This window comes from Magnolia sinica, chromosome 19 (assembly GCF_029962835.1).
Source record: "Magnolia sinica isolate HGM2019 chromosome 19, MsV1, whole genome shotgun sequence".
Lineage (NCBI taxonomy): Eukaryota > Viridiplantae > Streptophyta > Magnoliopsida > Magnoliales > Magnoliaceae > Magnolia > Magnolia sinica.
Window position 1 is genome coordinate 40402840 of NC_080591.1, and position 21578 is coordinate 40424417.

General features: G+C 36.7%; 2 long non-coding RNA genes across 3 annotated transcripts; both read left to right on the top strand.

The window, feature by feature from the left end:
• The first annotated feature begins 3338 nt into the window (after nucleotides 1-3338).
• Nucleotides 3339-5750, top strand: LOC131235083 (uncharacterized). The gene is made up of 3 exons (XR_009165926.1): nucleotides 3339-4114; nucleotides 4203-4302; nucleotides 5663-5750. It is a non-coding gene; the product is annotated as an uncharacterized LOC131235083 (long non-coding RNA).
• A 4241-nt stretch (nucleotides 5751-9991) lies between these two features.
• LOC131234945 (uncharacterized) lies at nucleotides 9992-13006 on the top strand. Of its 2 annotated transcripts, XR_009165848.1 has the most exons (5): nucleotides 9992-10104; nucleotides 10487-10570; nucleotides 12343-12402; nucleotides 12560-12614; nucleotides 12840-13006. It is a non-coding gene; the product is annotated as an uncharacterized LOC131234945 (long non-coding RNA). The 2 variants fall into 2 exon arrangements; XR_009165847.1 differs by having other exon boundaries at nucleotides 10007-10570.
• The last annotated feature ends 8572 nt before the right edge of the window (nucleotides 13007-21578 follow it).

Genomic DNA, 21578 nt, shown 5'->3' on the forward strand with positions numbered 1-21578 from the left:
TAAATAGATATGTTTTAGACTTCCGCTTGCTTAATTTAATTATATCCGGATATGATATGCTGTTTTAGTATAATCTCACTCATGCTTAACTCATTAATATGGACGAAATCTGAAGATCATTATCCATACTATATAAGTGATGTTCTGAATCTCGGGAGTAGAGCCTTACTCGACCCTGGAAATTCGAGGCGTTACAGGCATTTTCCTCGAAATAAACGTGGACCCACATCTTCTGTCATGGGTATTGCATCCGCGCGCGAGACGCAACGTTGGAACTGCGGCAACGGTGCGGTTGTTAGGATACAAGTTTCGAGTCGAGCCGATATAGATTTTCGAGATGCAACTTAGGATCACGTACAAATGCCGATTACAGGTCGAGGGTTGCCGAAATTTGACCGGGAAGACTGCGGAAGCCTATGGAATGGTACGGTCTAGGATACGAGCCTTACATGGGAACTAGGGTTTCCAAGGATCCACTTGTAGTAATCAGGGTGATTCCTTACTTGATTCAAGTAACACAATTGAAATTGGAGTCTTATCTTATCCAATTGGAAGATATAGCAATTAAGATCAAATCTGAACTTCCTTTGACCTAATTCTCAAAAAGAGGAGAATTATGATAATTGGCAAGGATTCCATCACCAAACCATGCCCATGAGACAATGATAAACAATAGGCTTTACCAATCCCATAATCTCAAAATGGGAAAGGAAGATACTCAAAGCGATTGCAAATCTACTGTAATTTAAGTCACAATAAATTATAAAAAACTGAAAGTATTCCTTAAATATCAAACTAGAATCAAAGTAAGTTCAACATAAACATTAATCAAAGCAATAGAAACATCCCATCACGCTACAAGCTTCACCCCTTCGCCAACCATAGGCATGATTGGAACTAAAATCCTAGAAGAAAATATGAAAACTAAGGAATAAAGGAAGAAAAACCCTTGGCGACGGCTCTCCACCCTTGTGTTTCACTTCTCCAAACCTTAGATAATGCCTGGGAGTGCCCTGAAGACTCCTATTTATACTTTTGCAGCATCTCCTTTCGCACTGACTTGGAAAAATCTAAAAACTGCCTCAAATTTAAGCAGTTTCGATGCTATCTAAGTGTCTTTGATATATCCTTCAATTCTATCGAACAATCTTCGATAAAATCGAAGATCGGTCCAAAACTGTCCAGCGAGTTTAACTTGAAATCTTGAATTTCTCAATTCCATCGAAGTGTCTTCGATACTATCTAATAGTCTTTGATATATTCTTCGATACTATCTAACAATCTTCGATATAATCGAAGGCCATTCTGGCAGTTTTCCAAAATTTGACTTTTCTGGCCCCAGAATTTGTTTTTAGGACAATTTTCAGGATTCTCTTTATTCACTTCAAATCTTCAATTCTCTTCCTTCATCACTTGGTTTCCTTAGATCTTTGGCATGTAAATTCTTCAATCTTGGTGTAACACCCCATATTTTTCAGTACTCGGGTGTTACCATGAGGACCTAAATTAGAATCACAAACCTGATTTAGTAATTCTGTAAGCAACTGTCAACTCATTGGACTTTAGGAGCATTGGTCTAAGTGTATCCAGAATTAGCCTGGATAAGTTGGAGGACAAACATGATCTGACCGACCACCAAATGAGGCCCACCTGAGTTATAGATCTACCTCAAGGTCAGATGGGTGGCCTATCTTAAGTGATCCATAATAACTCATTTTAGATGTATATATATTATAATACAAAATAATTTTTTAATCATTTATAATAATACATATATTACTTAAATTATACAAATTATGTATACTATTTATTTTACATTATTTAAACTATATACAAAATAAATCGTATGTCAACACATTATCATATAATTGATAAATATCGACTAATACTTACATTTTGTAATTTAAACTACATATTACTGTATTATACCATATATATAAAATATACATCACTTAGAATAATCAATATTTGTATACATATAAAAGAAAAATACACATATACATGATATTTCAAATTAAATATGTTATTAATTTATAAATAATTATTAATATAAAATATAAAATAATACAATGTACTATAAGTTATATATATGTTTATAATATATACCATATTATATACTAATGTAGTCATCATTACAAAATATATGTTACTTTTATACTAATACTGAAACTAATGGACGGGCCAGATGTCACTTAACGTCACCATGGGCCACGCAAACCACTAGTCAGGCATGAACTTGGTGTGTATGGCCCACCTAAGGCATAGATCTACCTCATTCTTTGGGCCAGACCCTAAGTCCGGCTGATGAAACTAATGAACCGTGTGGATCTGTCAAAAGAATCACAGTGGACCTCACCTTGAGTGGTGCGTGTACACAGCAGGTGTACACCCATACTGCACTGGTCCAAGAGCCCCAGTCAAATCAGGTCTGACCGATATACCCAAAAAAGAAGAGATTTCTCTCTCCTTTCTCCCGCGCCAGGCGCGTTTTTGAACGAACGCAGGACCGTCCGTTTGTTCGAATCATGGCCCACGATCAAGACCTTGATGGACGATCTGAACCGTCCATCTGGTAGAAGGCATAGAGAGGACGAAACCCTATCCAGTTTTAGCCGTTGGATTGGACACGTGTGCACACGACATCAGCCACAAATCAGGCTGAAAACACACCCACTTCCAAAAAACGGAAAATCAAGGCGATCCGCGTGGCTGTTCTCCCTTCCACCTCAACCGTTCACCACCATACAATCTAAGCCGTTCAAGATAGGTTTTTTTAGAAGAGAGAAAAGGAAAGAAAAGAAAAAATAAGAGAAAATAAGAGAACAGAAAGAGACCAAGAAAGAGCAGAGAGAGACGAGGGAGAGCTTTGTCACCGCTGACGCTGCCATTGCCACTGCTGGCCAATGCAGTGAAAGGAGAAGAAAAGAAAAACAGGGAAGAAAGAAGGAAGTGAGGGAGAGTGGCCGCGTCCGGCCGCTGCTGCGCTCGCCGTTGCCGTGCCCTGTTTCACAGCGACTTGCTGGCTGCGAGTTTGCTGGCAAGGCAACGAAGAAATAAGAGATAGAGAAGAGAGGAAGGAAATCTTCCATTGCTGCCTCATCACCGTCCAGCTGAACTCCATCTGGATTCAGGCGTTGCTGGACATTTCCAGCAATAGGGGCAAAAAAAGAAAAAAAACGAGAGGAAGAGAAAGGCGGAAAATCAAGGGAGAGAAGTGCAGATGTTGCTGCTGCTGTCGCACCAACCCGACCCAGTCGAGTTGAGTGTGACTCAGGCGCTGGCTCGGTCCAGGGTTGCTGGACAGTGCAAAAAAAAGGGGGGAAAGAAAAGTGAGAGAGAGGAGGTTGGGGCTGCCGAGTTAAGCCCAGATTGACTCGGTCCAGGTTGCTGTGGAACGTCCCAGCAACAAACCGCATTGGGCAGTTGTGTGCTCGTCCCTGGAAGCTGCTGAGTCTAACTCAGTTCGAGCCAAGGTGAGAATGATCCTCTCTAGTTCAGCAAAGGGGTGAGAGATGAGGGCGAGTTTCGAGAACTCAGTAAGTTGTTTCCCTTTCCACTTAGCTCTTGGCCTGTATGCATTACTGATCCCCTGTATCTACACTTAGCTGGGGCATGGGCTTTAGATGACCTTTGGTTGTGATGAGTTAATTAAATCGTTTGTGGTTAGCCATCAGTTCAGCAAACTCCATCTAAAATTGAGTTTATGAGCCATTTTGCACCTAGAGCTCTATCCTGTCACTAGATCATCAACCCAGTGCACTTGGGCTTATTTAAAGTAGAGTTTGACTCATTTTTGGGATGTCCTTTAGGTTAGGTTTCTCAATGGAGATGGTATGGATAATTGTTTTATGAATCGGACTTTGAGTTTTGGGATTGGGTTGAGCTAAGTCACACTCGTATTGCACCAACTAACAAACTTGCCAACTCAGTGCTCTTCGTGAGGTCTTGAGGAGACCCGAGCGATTGAGCTTCATTAAGGTTCCACCACTATAGGAGGCCTTGCCTTAAGGGCGGTTATGATTATCTTACCGACTATCTCAAAGCTCTAAAATTTTCATGTTGAGACTTGCCTACTTGATCAAGTAAAATCAAATCAACCCTAAGTTGGACCAAGGTGAGCTGACTCTCTAGTCACCTTTTATTAGTATAAATAAAATAATAAATAGCTATGTTATTTATCTTCTTGTGTTGGTTGAGTGTAGGTATTTAGTAGAGGCTACCTTAGATCACTCTTGTTGAAGTCAAGTAGGTGTGAACATTACGATTGGATTCAAGTTGATTACATCTAATAATTGATCAAAGGTGAGGACTCACCCTTTGAGCTTCCCACTTAAATTCATTAACCAATAGATGATGCCTTAATCCTTTTCATTCAATATCTCCTAAGTTACTTGATTTTGCTACTTAATGTGAATATGTGAATATGATAATATGATGCGCACCTAATTCCTATGGTAGATAATGAATATATCTCTTTAATTATAACATGCATAAATGATTTGGTGATAACATGCTATCTTTAGTCGTATATTTTTAATTAACTATATGTTGGTCGGTTGCGATTGAGCGATATAATGAATGAACCTGTCCCGAACTCACCAACTTACGATCCATATATCACACCTTGCCTTACATGGCTTGAACCGCTTACTCACCCTACGTGGCTTAGATCGTTTATTTGCCCTTCGTGGCTTTAATGGGTCATTAGTGCCCTTTTGTGGCTTGATGGTTATATTCGCATATCTTGTTGGTTTCCTAGCCATCTTGTGGTGTTCATTCGTACCATGATTTTCGGGTGGAGCGGGTGTTCGCTTAGCGATTTCCTAACCTTCTTGCAGTGTTCACGTACGATATGATTTTCGGGTGGTCTAGAGTTTATGTGTTGTTTATCTCTTCATTTTGCGGTGTTCAGTCGTACCATGATTTTCGGGTGTAGCGGTTGTTCGCTTAGCGATTTCCTAGCCATCTTGAGGTGTTCACGTACGATATGATTTTCAAGTGAAGTAGATGTTTGTATATTCGTTTCCTAGCCATCTTGCGATGTTCAGTCATACCATGATTTCCGGGTGGAGCTGAAGTTCGCTTATCGATTTTCTAGCCATCTTGCGGTGTTCACATACGATATGATTTTCGGCTGGTCTAGAGTTTGTATGTTGATTGTCTCTTCATCTTATGAACTTCAGTCGTACCATGATTTTCGGGTAGAGCTGAAGTTCGCTTATCGATTTTCTAGCCATCTTGCGGAGTTCACGTACGATAGCCTTCTCGGGTGAAGGAGAGGTTTAAAGGGTGATTTTCTATTCGCCTCGCGAATTCACTTGTACCATGATTTCCGGGTGGAGCTGAAGTCCACTTATCAATTTTCTAGCCATCTTGCGGAGTTCACATACAATGTGATTTCGGGTGCAATAGAAAATCGTATATTTGATTGTTTTGTTATCTAGATATATTTCCCTTATATTGCGACTACCATTATATTGTGCTTATGATGAAATTCTGTTGATTGGCTTGATTTTCTTAATATGAGTATGAATATGAAATGTCTTGTTTAGTGTATATAATTTCACGATTTGCAATTTATATTGGATTATGAATGATGAGTGCGCAATCTTAGAGGGTGCTCCTCACTACGATAGCCATTGACGCTATCAAACCGTAACAGTTGATGCGGGTGTAGAGGGAGCCGATGTTGTTTACTGGATTGCTAGAGCAGATCGGGTAGCTGGGGAGCTAGACGGGGTCCCTGTGGCCCCATGTTGAGCTCTACTATTAGTTGATAGACTCCTGTTTTTGCTTATATGAACTTTGCTATTTGTGATTGGATAAGTCCTGTATGGGCGCTACATTTAAAGTTTCATTATGGTTGGAATGTTTTAATTCAATGCATGGTTTACTCTAGCTTCGTTATTGTTAACTTTGATTAATGATAAATGGTTCAAAATTACACTGAATTTTATAAGCTAACACTCGGTTTTTTGAGAAACGGGTTATATACTCGGGTCTTAAAAACATGGGGCGTTACACTTGGTCTCTTAAGATCCATCCCTTCATCCATGCTTTTAGCACCCTTTTCAATCTAAGCTCTTAAATTTACCTTACAACACAAACATAAGTAAAATAGAACATTAAGCATTATCGTGTTCATAAAACTAAGATATAAATGGGGGATAATATGCAATATTTAACCCTCAACATAATCCCCAACCAGCATTTTGCTTGTCCCAAGCAAAGTATGCGAAAAATATTTTGAAACCATTGTATAATTTTCATAAGCTTAAGAAGTTTAAAAAATAATCCAGATAATAGAGTTTCAAAATACATCAATGTTGAGCATTATTCTCTCTTAAACTCTAGCAGTCGGTAAACTTCATAATCAAGTTCAAAGCATTAATTCATCAATTAAAACAATTCCAAACCTTAAGTTCCATAGGTGCATAATGAAGTCTAGACTTATCACAATCAGAGGTTCAATTCTTCATTTCCATGATAACGTTAATAATCCAGAGAGCATTCAAGACAACCAAAACCTGAACTGAAACTTACCTTACAGTACATCTTTTAATTCCCTCTTTTATTCCTCTATCTTTTTATTTTTCCATTGATGGTTTTCACGCTATGTTAACCTTTTTAAAGACCTTTAATAGGTAGCCTTTTCGAAGACAACTTGTTTTTTTTTTTGAACATAATGGACAAATTCCCCAGATTAGTTCCTTTCATGTTAAATCATCACTAAGTTAACAATTCAATGTGACTGAAGCTTTAATGTGAAAGCCAGATGTGACATATGACATCATAACTTGATTAATGTTTAAAACTCCTAATCAGGGATTGAAAATTTGAACTTACTTTGAAATCTCCAAGTAACTGAATCTAAGAGACATAAATCATCAACATTAAGCATCTTATACTTTCAATTTTCAAAAATTTGGCACTTTTCCGTAATTTTTTTTTGCTTAAGGACTAAGAAAATAACTGATTAGTTTACCTAATATCTCATCCCCAACCTAAAATCTATATTGTCATCAATGTAAAAGAAATAAACATGTAATGCAAAAGAGGCAATGAAAATAAAAAGGGAAGTAATAGTACCTTAAGAAGGAATTTTGAAGCTTTTCCAATGATCTTAGTGTGAAAAATAGGTTAGCACAAAAGACTCAAACAAACGATAAGCAAACTATCTTAAAATAGACGATAAGCAAACTATCATAAAATTGCGGAAAGCAGTAAACTTAACTACACCTTCGTCAAACTAGGAGGTTAATCTTAGTAAACATGATCATTCAGAGGTATGGATATGTCCTCTGAACCAAATTTTTTAACAAATGGCTTTAACCGATGTCTATTCACTTTGAAATCATTCCCATCGTTTGGATTCTGAATCTCGACGGCCCCATGAGGATAGACATTAGTAACTGTGAAAGGGCCAGTCCAACGAGATCGGAGTTTACCCGAAAAGTGATGTAACTGAGAATTGTACAAAGGGACTTTCTGACCAGGTGTGAATGATTTTCAAAGAATGTGTTGGTCATTGTCTGGTACACATCTCCTTTAGATATGGTCTGGGCAATATTTAAACAAGTATGGATCATCCTAGAAGAACTTACGAACCTTGGCAAAGAATTTTTTCTTATCTTGCACAATCTAATGTGTCGGTGTGAAACCTATAGCAAGATAATTAGTAATGTCAGCAAACCAAGGTGAATGGGAGACTTTGAACAATTATTCGTCAGGGAACATGTCATTTATATGTGTCATCTCAAGGGAATCGGGGAGATTAAGGCGGGAAGGATGGTCAGCCATTACGTTCTCTACTCCCTTTTTATCTTTTATTTCCAAATCAAATTCCTGAAGTAGGAGGATCCATCTTATCAAGCGGGGCTTAGCATCATTCTTAGAAAGAAAATACTTAAGTGTCGCATGATTAGTGTAGATGATGATCTTGGATCCGATCAAGTAAGACCTAAATTTGTCCAAAGCAAATATTACGGCTAAGAGCTCCTTCTCCATAGTAGAGTAATTCACTTGGGTAGAATTTAAGGTTCTATTTGCATAATGTATAACGTAGGGCTTCTTATCTTTTCTTTGACTTAACACCGCCCCAAGAGCATAGTCGGATACATTGCACATAAGTTCAAAAGGAAGGTTCCAGTCGGGTGGCTGCATGATCGGTGTAGTGGTTAGCATGCTCTTAAGCTTAGAAAAAGATTCCAGGCATTGCTCAGTCCACTCGTATGGTATATCCTTTTGAAGTAGATTGCAAAAAGGATGCGAGAGGTGACTAAAGTCCTTTATGAATCTTCTATAGAATCCGGCGTGTCCTAAGAATGATCGCACGTCGCGTATGTTCTTGGGTGGATGTAAGTTAGAGATAAGATCATTCTTAGCCTTATCTACCTCAATTCCTTTGAATGAGATGATATGTCCAAGGACAATTCCCTTACGAATAATGAAATGTCACTTCTCTCAATTTAGTACCAAGTTATTTTCCTCACATCGCTTCAGCACACATTTAAGATTTTCTAAACAATCGCTGAAGGATAGACTAAAAACAGAGAAATCGTTCATGAAGACCTCTAGATATTGCCCTACCATGTCAGAAAAAATACTCATCATGCATCGTTGAAAAGTAGCAGGGGCATTATACAGTCTGAATGGCATCCTTCGATAAGGAAAAGTGCTAAAGGGACATGTGAATGTGGTCTTTTCCTGATCTTCAAGGGCTATCTCGATCTGATTGTAGCCAGAATATCCATCAAAGAAATAGTAATAGGAATGACCAGCTAGCCTTTCCAAAATTTGATCGATGAAAGGCAAAGGAAAGTGGTCTTTCCTTATAACGGTATTCAACTTCTTGTAGTTAATGCACATTCTCCAATCAGTAGTGACTCTAGTTGGCACAAGTTCATTGTCAGCATTGGCTATGACGGTGATTCCAAACTTCATAGGAACCACCTGAATTGGACTCACCCATTGACTATCGGATATAGGGTATATGATACCCACATCCAATAGCTTAAGAACCTCGACCTTAACTACTTCCTTCATGTTTAGATTTAATCTACGTTGTGGTTGTCAGGAGGTCTTCACATATCCTCTAGATAAATGCGGTGAGTATAGATTGAAGGGTCAATTCCCTTGAGGTCTGCAATCGACCATCCAAGGGCTCCCTTATGTTCAATGAGAGCAGAGATAACACTACCAAAAAAAGGGGCAAAAGATACAAACTACGTCAGTTTTTTGCTACGGATATAAACCATAGCTAATATCACTACGGTTTTAATCCGTGGCTAAAATGTTACTACACCATTCCTAATTAACGGTGGTGTAAGGGGCCCTATAGGGCTTAAAAATATATATATGTTATATCTAAGCAGTTCATCTATTTTGAAATATTATTTTAGGATAGGAAGTAAAAACTCAGGTAGATCGAAGGCTCAAGTGGACCACACGGTAGGAAACATGGAGATAAAATCACATTTGCTTCCTATGGTGTGGTCCACTTGGGTGTTCAATCTACTTTAAGTTTGGGATCATGATCTAAAATAATTTATTAAAATTAATGATCGGAATGGATAACCCAAATACATCATGGTGGACCCCATAGAGCTCTTGATAGGACCGTCCAGGTCCGTCTCACGAAAGGATGCCCAAAATTGGGCGCATGCTAAAAAACGGAGCCGCACCCAATACTCTCTCTCTCTCTCTCTCTCTCTCTCTCTCTCTCTCTCTCTCTCTCTCTCTCCGTTCCCTAATCCTCTGTCCCTCCATTCCCCGATCCTCTCTCTCCCTCCTGGTCTCTGCTCCATCTTCTCATTCTCCTCGCTCTCTCTCCAACGCATCTCCGCCCTCTCTATCTCTCTCTCCCACTCTCCTTCTCAACCCAAACCCAAACCCTCCTCTCCCAACATCCATGTCCTGGGATGGCGCTCTCTCCTCTGTCCGATTGATAGTCCAAGGCAAAAATCATGTCCAGAGATCGAGAAAGGCCTGGAGCTTTGAAGGTGCGAGGTGCGTGTAGTGGTATTTCCGTAGTTCTTATTCTGGGTGTGTCGTTTTCCGATGGAAATTAGGGTTTCGAGGGAGTGATCGGCGGTAAAAAATCAGGTATATTGTTCTTCCTTCATTTCCTTTCTTGTAATCTATGTTGAATTGAGATTTGATCGGAATTAGGTTTATCTTTGTTGAATTCCTTGTTCTGCTTTTTGAAATGTTGATTTATGGTTTTAGTGGAGAGATCATTGATTGTAGAAATGAGTCCTTTTTGGTTATGAGATCATTAAGGATAGAAGCTTCTTCAATGATCTGATTTGCATGATTTTTTGTTCTTATATTTACAATAATGATGCCAACTGTGGTAGCATTGATGATGCCTTGAGGCTGTTTGGTAAAATGCTTGAGAGAAGGTATTTATAGCTTTTCCACAGCTTCTGAAGTACTCAAGCTCACAGGCTAATGTTTGTTTCTTTTGACTTTAAATATTGGACAGGTAAATGACAGTAAGTTCAGGCAAGAGTATAAAAAAGTGTCATTTCTTCCCCATTTGTGGTAAGCTCCAATAAGAACATGCAGGGTCAGATTTACTTTTCAGGTTACTGTACAAACCTTATTAGTATATCAAATATAAATGGTTCAAGAAGCTTCGTTGCATGACTGACAAACCTAAAGTCTGCTTATGTTAGAATTCTAAGCTTCTCTGGAAAAATGAGAATGCCTATGCTTCTTCCTATAAATAATCTGGTTAATGACTGAACTTTACTTTTTAAACTAAAAAAATGGATTAAAGAAGCTCAGGCTATTCAGCTATGAATGTTTTACTCCTTGCTCAATCTTATATATGATGGTTGACTAATTGGTGTTCTAACATTTGCAAGGTAAGTGGTTATTCATGGATATTACTACGTTAATGTGTGGTTTATTAGTATTCATGTGTAATTCTTATGGGCCATGCCTGATATCTGTTGTTCCAGGGCCATCTATCTTACCCAAGGCCATGGTTTATGGTTGAGTTTAGAAGTTAGGAACTCAAGAAAAGGTGCAGGAAGGCAATTATTTATGATTCCATAGAAATGGAGAGATAAAAAAGTTTTCCTTATTCTTCCTTCCCCCATTGTTGCAGGAATTGGTCAAATGAGATCTACACATTGCTTATGGTTTTATTTTGAAATATAAAATATCTTAGAAAATGATATTTTTGGACGTTTTTAGGTTCCCTCTCTTAAATTATAGAATAAATGGCTTGAATTATTCAGGATGTTTTCTGAATTAAGAATAGTCCACAATCTAAAAATTGATGAATCTGGCATCATTGTTTGTTTTGGAGCCAATTTCTTATAGAGAACCCAACCATAACCATCTTTGTCATATGATGTATTAAACAAAAGTGCTAACTTCTGTAACTCAATCAGATCAATCAGAAATTGTGCCTATTTTTATTCAATGTATCTTCTTCCAGAAGTTGCACCTGTATGTGGGAAGGTTCTCTTTTTCTGTTTGTAACATTATTTTGATGTGGTCATTTCTATATGTATATTTACTTTTGGAAAGTCAATTTTGAGTTTTTAAACCATGAAATAGAAGATAATAGAATTTCAAGCGGGCAACAGAGAATTACATTATTCAAAAAGTTGGGAGCTCACTACTTGAGTATTATTGCAATGAAGAAAATGAGTGTACAGAGAGGGGTTCCTCATGTGACTGAAGTGGAAACAAACTACATAACCATTATAAATAACAAGCCCACCAATAAAATGATACAACCAGACCACCACCGTACACTGGACCCTGGATACATACCAAGCATAACAACAGCCATCCAAACCGCCAACTCAGACTAACCATAAAGCATACCATTTTGCAGCAGGAAGACATCAAAAGCTGGTTTTTACACAATCATCTGTAATAAAATTCTTCTCACTGCAAAACATCAAGAAACTTCTGCAAAATCTAGAAAAACAAATTACACCAACATCTCCAAATAGGGATCTTCACATACAATTTTTTGAAAACAAAGGACATAAATTAAATTATCTCCTTATTGTACAAATAGGAAAATTTTCTGTCTAACCAAACAAGAACCCACACAACAAGCCAAATCGAGCCTAAGCCCCTTTTTAACTTCGCCAATGCAACTCCTTGCATTGCCGTTCCCAAGCCCGGGTAAAGGAGGAGGGAGAATGGGCATCAAGGTGAGTTATGTACTTTTCATTCCTTTTCCAAGAGACATTTTTAAAATGCTTGATGGTTAATTTCAAGAGTTTTCTTATAAAACGTATTAGTAATGACTTCTTCTACTACCATCTGAGGACCTCAAAGGCCCAACTAACTTGAGATTTTTATATGTAGGCTGATGTATTTTCAGCCCCACAGATCAATGTTTCCATTTCAAGGTTCAATATTGAAATGGTAAAGTTTTTAACTATTTATTTTATCTTTGTTTTTTCCTGTTCTTCATAAATAATTTGATGTCTCAGCCTCCTGTCATTACTAGCTAGTTTTGTCACTATTTGTACATATGTCAATCTCATGAGTCTTACTTTTTGTAATTTTCTTACCCTTGAAGTGATTATCAGAAGCAGTGGGCCATCATTGAAAGATTACCCTTGTAGTGAGTCTAGGTACACGTTTTCTTCCCTTCTGTTGGTATTTTCTTCTACCTTTACATTTGAAGACTCGCCTGAGTCTTTGTTTGGCTTGACTCAATATTTAAGAAATGGCTTGAGTGACATTGTAGTGCAATATGTTTCTATGATCTAGGTCTTCTCAGTTTTTCTGAAAATCTGCCATCTTTATGTTTTTTTTTCGCCTGATTCTATCTTCTGCTGATTGTATTAAAATGCAAGATGGGAGAGGACAAGGATCTTTCAGTTATGACGAACGTGGATTTGTAAAAGCTGTTCCCAGGCAAGAAGGTAAGAGAATAATACACCTAGGTGAACTTGAATCATATGCATGACATGTCACGTATCACAACATTGGCAACATGTCCATCTAATTTAAGACATGCGCTGTAAATGCATTTTGGCTGAAAAGATACTTTCTTTCACATTGACTGAAAAGATATTGAGAGCTTTTTTTTTTTTTTTTTCAAGCAGATACTTTCTTTCACATTGACTGAAAAGATATTAAGAGCTTTTTTTTTCTTGTTGAATTTGTGCCAAGGGAGTTCCACTTCTCTTTGTTTTTTACGGGGTGCATTTGCGTAGGAAATACTTCTAATGTTAGATTGATGAGATAAATAAAGGAATGACAACTAAGTGTTACCTTCATTTAATCCCTTAACTGTTGTACCTAGGGGACATCTACCTCTAATGCTAGATTAACTGGTAGAGTTTGAGGCCCTTCAAGGTCTCTAGCTACAACAGTCCTTGTAAGTTACAAAGACAAAATCATCAGTTTTATAATTTTTCTTTCTTTCTTTCTTTATATGGGTGAGGAGATAAAAAGCCAATCATCTAAACTGCCAATCTACCATTTAAAAGCCAACCCCAAATTGCTGGGACATAGGCTAAGAAGATGATAAGACAACTAAAGGCCTGTTTGGATTGATGTACGTTTAGAAAGGAAATCACCATATCTGAGGAAAAGTGTGGATAACATCATCAGTGGAAAAGAATCCTACAAAAGGTGGTTTGTTTTAGTCTTGGTGATTTCCAGGGGAAAATACAATGGTTAATGTTTAAAAAGTGAAATATGAGGATTCACAAGTTTCAAAAGTTTTTTGGAGAAATGGAAACATTACCTTATTGTCACAATAGATGGAAAATGTCACATCAATGGACAACATCTTTTCCATGGTCACTTTTAGAGTTCCACCAATTGAAACATGGTCTAAAGGTTACATTCTTAACATTTTTGCAAATACATTAAAAGAAGTTGTTTCCGAAGACTGATTTAAAAAATCATATGATATGACTCAATATCATCCAAGTTGTATCAGTTTCAATCTGAAAAAAAATGAGTAGCCACAACCGTACGATAATGAAACGGGACCAAGTCGGGGCGAGTCATACCCATTTTGGTCCCCAAGTAAGTCACATTCAAAATGGCTACTTAAATCCATGCCAAAGACAGGCTCTTCTAACACTAACTTGTAAGTCAAATCTTCCAGACTGAAGTAAACGAACTAGTGCAAACACACCCCGTCTGTATACACATTGAACAAAACATTGAAATATCATTAGAAATATGGAGTGAGCCTATAGTTTAGGAGAGAAGAAACACTTACATTGGAATCTAGAGTAGCATAGATATCTCCAGTTTCTTTTATCCTAGACACATTGTGAGTACATCTCATAAATCTCTATATCCTCGTTCACATGATTGCATGAGGATATGTTCTTACCTAATCACTCTCTGATCTTCTCCCACCAACTGTATAGTAAACCGTGGTGGCAACTCCATTCAATGCCTTAAGTCTCCAAAAAAAATTATGGCTCCTCAAAGAGTCATCCCTATTAGAAAGAAGAGAGAAATGGGGAGTTTCAATCACAAATCAATACTGCAATTAAATAAACAATATTTACCATACTTAGCATATCCCATCTCATGATTATTAAAATGGATTTAATAATGCCTACATATGTACATATATGCAAGGGAGATCCTGAAAATGCAGTGAGTATCTCTAGTTTTACGGTTTTACTTGTACATTACTGTATTGATTACTCAAGCATGACGGTTATGCGCATTCTTTCAGGTGGATGTTGCATGTGGGAGGGTTGGAGCTGCATATTTCAGATTCAAGCATCTGGTACGTCTCTTGTCAAGAATGCACATGTGTAGTTCATCAAACAATACATTATGTGATATCGTGTGCATGATATTTATGTTGTAATTTTCCTCATGTATTTTGCTTAAAATCCATGTTTATGCATGATTCTCATGCATTGACATGGATTTGGGCCAAAAAAGATCGAAATGGAAAATTTGAAAAAACAAGGAAAATTTTCTTTTATAAAGTAAGTATTTGGGGCCAAGTGGTTATGTATTTGCTCCATTAAATTTGTTCGAAATTAATGGAGCAGACCCAGATGTGCGTCGGAGCTATCCGGATGAGTGGGGGTCCTTGGAAGGTGGGAACCACTGTTATGACCATGATGAAGCTGTCCATTTTCTATGGACAACATTGGAGGGGCCTGGCCATTTGGACAGGCCGTGTTTATGTATTTGCTCGAAATTAATGGAGCAGACCCGGATGTGTGTCGGAGCTATTTGGATGAGCGGGGGTCCCTGGAAGGAGGGAACCGCTGTTATGACCATGATGATGCTGTCCATTTTTATGGACAGCATTGGAAGGGCCTGGCCATTTGTCCGGATGACCATGTTTATATCTGTATTTGCAAGGACCATACCCTTAACCTAAACCAAAACCTATGACCTAAAACCTTAACCTAAACCTAAACCTAAACCAACAAAACCTAAATGTATTCTCAAATCCCTAAACCTAAACCTACACCAAAACCAAAACTTATATCCTAAACCCGAACCCATTCTCAAATCCTATAACCTATAACCTAAACCTAAACCTAAAACCTAAAACCTAAACCAAAACCTATAACCTAAACCAAAACCAAAACCTATAGCCTAAACTCGAACCCATTCTCAAATCCAAAAACCTATAACCTAAACCTAAACCTAAACCTAAACCTTAACCTAAACCGTTAACCTATAATCTAAATCAAAACCTATAACCTAAACCAAAACTAAAACCTATAACCTAAACCTGAACCCATTATCAAATCCCAAAACCTATAACTTAAACCGAAACCAAAACCTATAACCTAAACCTAACATTTCCCTAAACCCATAAGCTAAACTCAATTCCCTAAAGCTAAACTTACACCTAATCCTAATCTCAACTCCCTAACCTAAACCTAAACCTAAACTTGAAACCCAAACTTAAACCCAATCCCGAACCTAAACCCGATTTTCTAAACCTAAACCATAACCCATTCTCAAATCCAAAAACCTATAACCTAAACCTAAACCAAAACCAAAACTTATAACCTAAACCCGAACTCATTCTCAAATTTCAAAACCTATAACCTAAACCAAAACCAAAACCTATAACCTAAACCCGAACCCATTCTCAAATCCCAAAACCTATAACCTAAACTTAAACCTTAACCTAAACCTATAACTTATAACCAAAACCTATAACCTATAACCTAAATCAAAACCTATTACCTTTCCCTAAACCTTAACCTAAACCTATAACCTATAACCTAAATCAAAACCAAAACCAAAACTAAAACCTAAAACCTAAACCTAAACCTAAACCTAAACCTAAAACCTATAACCTAAACCAAAACCTATAAACTAAACCTATAACCTAAACCCAAACCCATTCTCAAATCCCAAAACCTATAACCTAAACCTAAACCTAAACCTATAACCTATAACCTAAATCAAAACCTATAACCTAAACCAAAACCAAAACCTATAACCTAAACCCGAACCCATTCTCAAATCCCAAAACCTATAACCTAAACCTAAACCTAAACCTATAACCTATAACCTAAATCAAAACCAAAACCTAAACCTATAACCTATAACCTAAATCAAAACCTATTACCTTTCCCTAAACCTTAACCTAAACCTATAACCTATAACCTAAATCAAAACCAAAACCAAAACCTAAAACCTAAACCTAAACCTAAACCTATAACCTATAACCTAAATCAAAACATATAACCAAAACCAAAACCAAAACCTATATCCTAAACCCGAACCCATTCTCAAATCCCAAAACCTATAACCTAAACCTAAACCTATAACCTATAACCTATAACTTAAATCAAAACCTAAAACCTAAACCTATAACCTATAACCTAAATCAAAACATATAACCAAAACCAAAACCTATATCCTAAACCCGAACCCATTCTCAAATCCTAAAACCTATAACCTAAACCAAAACCAAAACCAAAACCTATAACCTAAACCAAAACCAAAACCTATAACCTAAACCCGAACCCATTCTCAAATCCCAAAACCTATAATCTATAAACCAAAACCTATAACCTATAACCTAAACTAAAACCTATAACCTAAACCAAAACCAAAACCTATAACCTAAACCCGAACTCATTATCAAATCCCAAAAGCTATATCCTAAACCCGAACACATTCTCAAATCCTATAACCTATAACCTATAACATAAACCGAAACCTATAACCTAAACCCGAACCCATTATCAAATCTCAAAACCTATATCCTAAACCCGAACACATTCTCAAATCCTATAACCTATAACTTATAACCTAAACCAAAACCTATAACCTAAACCAAAACCAAAACCTATAACCTAAACCCGAACCCATTATCAAATCCCAAAACCAAAACCTATAACTTAAACCCGAACCCATTCTCAAATCCTTAAACCTTAACCTATAACCTATAACCTAAACATATACTTATAACTTAAAACTATTCCCAAATCCCAAAACCTATTACCTATAACCTATAACCTAAATTGAATTCCCTAAAGCTAAACCTACACCTAATCCTAATCTCAACTCCCTAACCTAAACCTAAACCTAAACTTGAAAACCCAAACTTAAACCCAATCTCGAACATGAACCCGATTTCCTAAACCTAAACCATAACCCATTCTCAAATCCAAAAACCTATAACCTAAACCAAAACTTATAACCTAAACCCGAACCCATTCTCAAATCCCAAAACCTATAACCAAAACCAAAACCAAAACTTATAACCTAAACTTGAACCCATTCTCAAATCCCAAAACTTATAACCTAAACCTAAACCTAAAACCTATAACCAAAACCTATAACCTATAACCTATAACCTAACATTTCCCTAAACCTATAAGCTAAACTCAATTCCCTAAAGCTAAACCTACATCTAATCTTAATCTCAACTCCCTAACCTAAACCTAAACATAAACTTGAAAACCCAAACTTAAACCCAGTCCCGAACCTGAACCCGATTTCCTAAACCTAAACCATAACCCATTCTCAAATCCAAAAACCTATAACCTAAACCTAAACCAAAACCAAAACCAAAACTTATAACCTAAACCCGAACCCATTCTCAAATCCCAAAACCTATAACCTAAACCAAAACCAAAACCTATAACCTAAACCCGAACCCATTCTCAAATCCCAAAACCGACAACCTAAACCTAAACCTTAACCTAAACCTATAACCTATAACCAAAACCTATAACCTAAACCCGAACCCATTCTCAAATCCCAAAACTTATAACCTAAACCTAAACCTAAACCTTAACCTAAACCTAAACCTATAACCTAAATCAAAACCAAAACCTAAACCTAAAACCTAAACCTATAACCTATAACCTAAATCAAAACCAAAACCAAAACCTATAACCTATAACCTAAATCAAAACATATAACCAAAACCAAAATCAAAACCTATATACTAAACCCGAACACATTCTTAAATCCTATAACTTATAACATAAACCTATAACATATAACCTAAACCAAAACCTATAACCTAAACCAAAACCAAAACTTATAGCCTAAACCCGAACCCATTCTCAAATCCAAAAAACCTATAACCTAAACCTAAACCTTAACCTAAACCGTTAACCTATAACCTAAATCAAAACCTATAACCTAAACCAAAACTTATAACCTATAACCTAAACCCGAACCCATTATCAAATCCCAAAACCTATAACATAAACCGAAACCAAAACATATAACCTAAACCCGAACTCATTCTCAAATCCCAAAACCCAAACCTAAACCTAAACCTAATCCTATAACTTAAACTCAAATCCCTAAACCTTAACTTATAACCTAACCTAAACCTATGCTTATAACCTAAAACTATTCTCAAATCCCAAAACCTATAATCTAAACTCAATTCCCTAAACCTAAACCTATAGCCTAAGCTCAAATCCCTAAACCTTAACCTATAACCTAACCTAAACCTATATTTATAACATAAACCTATTCCCAAATCCCAAAACCTATAACCTAAACCTAACCTTTCCCTAAACCTATAACCTAAACTCAATTTCCTAAAGCTAAACCTACACCTAATCCTAATCTCAACTCCCTAACCTAAACATAAACCTAAACTTGAAAACCCAAACTTAAATCCAATCCCGAACCTGAACCCGATTTCCTAAACCTAAACCATAACCCATTCTCAAATCCAAAAACCTATAACCTAAACCAAAACTAAAACTTATAACCTAAACCCGAACCCATTCTCAAATCTCAAAACCTATAACCTAAACCAAAACCAAAACTTATAACCTAAACCCGAACCCGTTCTCAAATCTCAAAACCTATAACCTAAACCAAAACCAAAACCTATAACCTAAACTTGAACTCATTCTCAAATCCCAAAACCTATAACCTAAACCTAAACCTTAACATAAACCTATAACCTATGACCTAAATCAAAACCTATAACCTAAACCAAAACCAAAACCTATAACTTAAACCCGAACTCATTCTCAAATCCCAAAACCTATAACCTAAACCAAAACCAAAACCTATAACTTAAACCCGAACTCATTCTCAAATCCCAAAACCTATAACCTAAACCTATACCGTAACCTAATCCTATAACCTAAACTCAAATCCCTAAACCTTAACCTATAACCTAACCTAAACCTATACTTATAACCTAAAACTATTCCCAAATCCCAAAACCTATAACCTAAACCTAACCTCTCCCTAAACCTAAACCTATACCTAATCCTAATCTCAACTCTTTAACCTAAACCTAAACCTAAACTTGAAAACCCAAACTTAAACCCAATCTCGAACCTGAACCCGATTTCCTAAACCTAAACCATAACCCATTCTCAATTCCCTAAAGCTATAACCTATAACCTAAACCTAAACCTAAACTTAAATCTAACCTAAGCTTATAACCTTTCCCTAAACCTTTAACTTAACCTAAACTTAAAATATAAATATATTCTCAAATCCTTAAACCCAAACCTAAATCCGATCCCGAACCTGAACCCAATTTCCTAAACCTAAACCTTAACCTATAATCAAGTTCCCAAAAGCTATAACCTATAACCTAAACCTAAACCTTAACCTAAACCTAAACCTTAACCTAAACCTAAACCTAAACCAAAACCTATAACCTAAACCTTAACCTATAACCTAAACTTAATTATAATCTATAGCCTAAACTTAACCTAAACCTATAACCTAAACCTATACCAAAACCTATAATCGTATGGTGAGACCATTTCTTTTGTGTCAATTTCATTCCTCTTTGAGTTTTTTTTTAATTCATTAAGAAAAAAAAGTTGTTATACGTGATGCACTTCTTTCACTGTCTTTCTTTTCCCCAATGGGCATTCTAATTTATGAATGACATGACTGTTTGTAGGATGATGGAATATATAAAGCTGTTAAAATTTCAGGGTGAAGTCGAGCACATTTCTCTAATGAAGACAAAGATTTGTATTTTCAGCATTATTGTAATTGTAACTGTAATTGATTGTAATTGTAAATGATTGAATGAAGGATTGTAATTGTAATTGATTGAATAAAGCATTGTAATTGAATGAAGCATTGTAATTGAATGAATGAAGGATTATAATTAAATGAATGAAGGATTGTAATTGAATGAATGAATGATTGTACAGGTGGTAATTAAATGAACGAATGATTTAATTTTTCAATGTAAAATATAGCTACGAATATTGACCGTAGCCACTAATCAGACAAGTATAGCCTTTTCAATTTTAGCAGATTGCTACGGACTTTCAGCTATAAATAATATCTGTAGTTGTTTGAAGTTTTCGCTACAGATATAATTACTACGGATTATATCTATAGCTGTTTAACCTATAGCTACGGATTAAATCCGTAGCCATAGGTTCCAGACCTATTGTTACGGCACCTACGACGACGGTCGTGTTACGGACTAGCTACGGACTAAAACTATAGCCATAAGTTTATGGCTACGGATTTTATCCGTAGCCTTTGCCCCTTTTTTTGGTAGTGTAAGCATACTCTCCTGTTCCTGGTCAAGGTGGGAAGAAATCACCTCTGGGCATGTCTCATCTTAACCTGTATTTCAACTCAAAGGGCAAAGGTTTTAGGTCAAGCTTCGGTGCTTTGAGGTTAGACGGTGAGGCATTACATTAGTTTAAGGCAATTCTTGAAATTGTGGCCTCCACCAGTTAACTTCAAGTACTGGCACGATATCCAGCATGGTCCTCATCTCCTTAATCATATCATCATCAAAATCATGGGAGTGGGCCAAGAATGTCTCTAGAGGGTTAGAGGATAAAGTCAAAAGTGTTCTATCTTCTACGAAAGAGTCAATCATGTTAATGTCATGGGACTCGTCATCATCCTTTAATTGTTTACCTGTATTGAAAAAGATATTCAACTCTAATGTTAAGACAAACTCATGACTTCATTCCTGCAATTAATGATTGCATTTAATGTGGCAAGGAATGGGTGACCAAGAATGATAGGAATTTAAGTGCTTATGTCCACAATGGGTTGAGTATCCAGTACGATAAAATCTACCGGGTAGTAAAATTTGTCAACCTGGACCAACACATCCTCAACTATCCCTCTCAGTATAAGAACCGATC